This window comes from Ostrea edulis, chromosome 6 (assembly GCF_947568905.1).
Source record: "Ostrea edulis chromosome 6, xbOstEdul1.1, whole genome shotgun sequence".
Taxonomy (NCBI): domain Eukaryota; kingdom Metazoa; phylum Mollusca; class Bivalvia; order Ostreida; family Ostreidae; genus Ostrea; species Ostrea edulis.
In genome coordinates, this window is record NC_079169.1 from 17,794,335 (window position 1) to 17,798,342 (window position 4,008).

The window sequence follows — 4,008 nt, forward strand, 5'->3', positions numbered from 1 at the left end:
AGAGTCTCCTTGAATAGTTGAAGACATTGGTGAAGGTTTGGTGTCTCTACGGTCTATGGTTTCAGAGGAGTAGCGATAACAAGGTTAATACTGTAAAGGGCAATAACTTTTAAAGGGGTCAATCTTTGGGTACAGGAATTAAATCTTTATAATTGATTTAAAACGACATACTAAAGATGCCATGATATGTAGTATATGTTGAAAGACAAAAGAGATATAAAAAGAGCTAAATTTCTCATATTTTGAATGACCTTGACCTTTGACCTTGACATAAATTAAAAGGTCAAAGGATGAAGATTCTAATGCAGTTGGTCCCATGTCTCTAGGATAAATGATTTTAATTTTTTTCAATTATTTGTAAAAATGAAAAACTTTCAGGGGCAATAACTCATAAAAGGGGTCGAAGAATCTTTTTGCAATGAATAGATTGAAGAGTCTCCTTGACTAGTCGAAGACATTGGTGAAGGTTTGGTATCTTTACGGTGTACGGTTTCGGAGGAGTAGCGATAACAAGGTTAATACTCTAAGGGGCAATAACTTTTAAAAGGGTCAGTCTTAAGGTACAGGAATTAAATCTTTAAAATGGATTTAAAAGGACATACTAAAGATGGAATGATATGTAGTATATGTTGAAAGACAAAAGAGATATAAAAAGAGCTAAATTTCTCATATTTTGAATGACCTTGACCTTTGACCTTGATATAAATCAAAAGGTCAAAGGATGAAGATTCTAATGCAGTTAGTCCCATGTCTCTAGGATAAATGGTTTTAAATTTTTTCAATTATTTGTAAAAATCAAAAACTTTCAGGGGCAATAACTCATAAAAGGGGTTGACGAATCATTTCGCAATGAATAGATTGAAGAGTCTCCTTGACTAGTCGAAGACATTGGTGAAGGTTTGGTATCTTAACGGTGTACGGTTTCGTCGGAGTAGCGATAACAAGCTTTTATTGCAAAAGGGGCAATAACTCCTTGAGGGGTCAAAGTTCATATACGCAGGGTGAACTGCCAAAATCTTTTAAGGAGTACATTCTTATGGACTATAAATCTTTTCGATAAATCTTGAAACTCAAAATCACGGGGAGGAAAAATAATAATAATAATAATAATAATAATAATAAACAGAAGAATATCAATAGGTCTTTCCACAGAAAGATGGAAAGACCTAATAAACAGAAGAATATCAATAGGTCTTTCCACAGAAAGATGGAAAGACCTAATTAGAAGCCACATACGAATCAGGAGGGTTTTCCACGTGTGTTTTGGCTGCTGTTCCGACTCAGTAAAATGTTTGTTCGACGCAGCAAAAATGGGTGCAACACCGTAAAAAAATTAACTGATCCGCGTCCATTGTGAACGAGAAAGAATTTGTGCACGATTATGCTTTGACAGCGAAGGACAGAGATCGGTGTCTCAGAAGGATGATATTGCGTAACTGCGTACACCTTCCCCGATCATATATGCAAGTCGGTCATGCAGAAATTTAGAGGATGCAACGGTGTAACTTAAGCTTACTTTATTATTTCTAAACGACCAAGATATTCTTCAGAATCATCGTCAACACAATCAAATTTGATTTCGTGAATTTAGTTTCAAAAATGAGACTAAAAATAATAGTCTTGGGGCAAGGAAAAGAAAAAGGGTACAACATTATATTATATTATGGAAGACAATACCCCGGTTTCAAGTATTCAAAACACCGCATGGAATTTTACGAGGGCTGTATACTGAAATACATATGTTTAGAACAAGTGTTCGATAAACATTGCCATTGTGTCAAGCATGAATGTGAAATAGTTTGCGGTCCACAGCATGCTACATACAACGAAAAGTAATCGTGTTTTCAATTTCTTTGTACTTCAAACAAACAATTGACAATGACATGCATATGCTACATGTATTTCCGAACGTACAAATGATGAAGAAGGGGCAGGGGCATGGATGTACTGTTGTTCCCTGTCCCCACATTTTGTTTTCGCTGAACGATCTTTTCATATAAAAAAGATGCATTTAGTTTTTGGTGAGATGCCTCATTATTTCTAACAGCGGTTTGAACATTACCGTTTGAAAATTACTTTTGTAACTTTTCAGTGCCTAGTTTGGGATTCTCATTTAGCTACATTTACATGTTGTAAATTTTGCATGTTTATTGCGAGTCACTGCTGTTACGTTTTTTTAATTTCATATTAGAACTCCTACACACGCTTCGAATCTTATAGTTTTTTGCTAAGGTTATTAGCATTTTCATATAAAGAACTGTTTTATAAAATTAAAACAATAGCAATGTGTATTAAGTCTCATTCAGACAAACGGATGAGTCTCCTTTGCAATATGAATATGAGCTTTTACACAAGAAGTGTATAATACACACAAGTTGATGAGTACAGCGTTTAATGTACCTGTGTACAAACTCTTCTTTTTCTTGGGGGGGGGGGGGGGGGGGGGGGGGGTAGATTTACGTATAACAATCACTACAATTGCTAAATGTAAATCCATGCTTATATGTTAGTCTAATTCATCATCATATTTGAATTAGTATATCCTCTTGCACTAACTTTCATGTTTAAAATGAGCTATCTCCACTCTTGCTGATGACGTAGTATTCAGTTTCAAAGTAATATTGCACATGTATGATGAACATCTTTTCTAAATAACTTCCTAAATTTTGTTTTCAGTTATACATGTATTTATCGGACTTATTTGGATTCAGATTCTCTCCAACCTGATTTTGAATTGAAAATAACTTCCATTATTGATTACAAAAAATAATTCCACTTTCATGGTTTGATTGCTATTTAGAGATAATTATGCACTGGATTCTGTAGTACAAGTCATACAGATGCATGTTTATGTGTGTATTTAAATGATTTCTGGTAAGGTAATGAAATGGATGTAAAGCGTTTCATAATTCTGCATTATTGGTGTGTTTTGACATGTGGCATTTGTTAGTGTATGTGGTTATGTGTAATTTTCTTTTTTGTCCAGTTTGTTTGTTCCTTCTATTATAAGTGACTTACATATATGTATCAAACTATTGATTTGTTTCATTGCAGTTGTATTCTAAAGATATTTCATACACTATTTAACTGGAACACAACAGTAAGTTAGTTGCGTAATAACAATTGAACACTTTATACCGAAAACTACCATTACAACTGTTTTCATATTTTCTACCAAAAATGTTCTTCTCTATAACATCACATCTGTAAGAGAAAAAAATGCATAGTCATGTAGAGCATTTAATGATCCAGGGACCGGAGCTGAGCGGATCAGAAACCCTTGCCTTGGGAAGATGGGTGGGAGCTAAACTGGGTATAAAGTGTTCATTTGTCAAATATTTGAATAACATAGCCTTAAATGCTATTGATTGTATCTTGTTTAACGTTCTTCTCAATAATTTTAATTCATATGGAGACGTCACCAAGACCGGTGAAGGGCTTCAAATTTAGGCCTATGCTCGGCGCTTACGGCCATTGAGCAGTGAAGGTTCTTTGGCGTGCCACACCTACTGTGACACGGGACATCCGTTTTAAAGGCCATCTCCGAGGACCTGTGACATTCACACCTGATGCCGAGAGTTTGGTGATGGAACTGTCACTACCTGTTTAACGAACTAGGTCTGTCGCGGCCGGGATTCGAACCCCGACCGCCCGCATACAGAGCGAACACTTTACCTCTGGACCACCGCAGCGGTGGTAATGCTATTGATACTAAATTCTGATTATAGATATTTAATAAGAACAGGTGTCCTTTACCAAAATTGTAAATTCCATGATCCAAGGACAGGGTTTTAGTTTAGTGTGGGATCAAAATTATTATAGTGACCATTGTTTTAACAACATCATATAAAATTTATATTTCAATGTGTTGAAAAGTTTCAGGACATTGCTTCCAATCCATATTTGTTATTTTCTTACAGAAAATGTACTACTTAGTTATGCGAAAATAAAGAATAATGCATAAACCTTTTTTTAATGTTGTTCCTGCTCATTAACATTACATACATA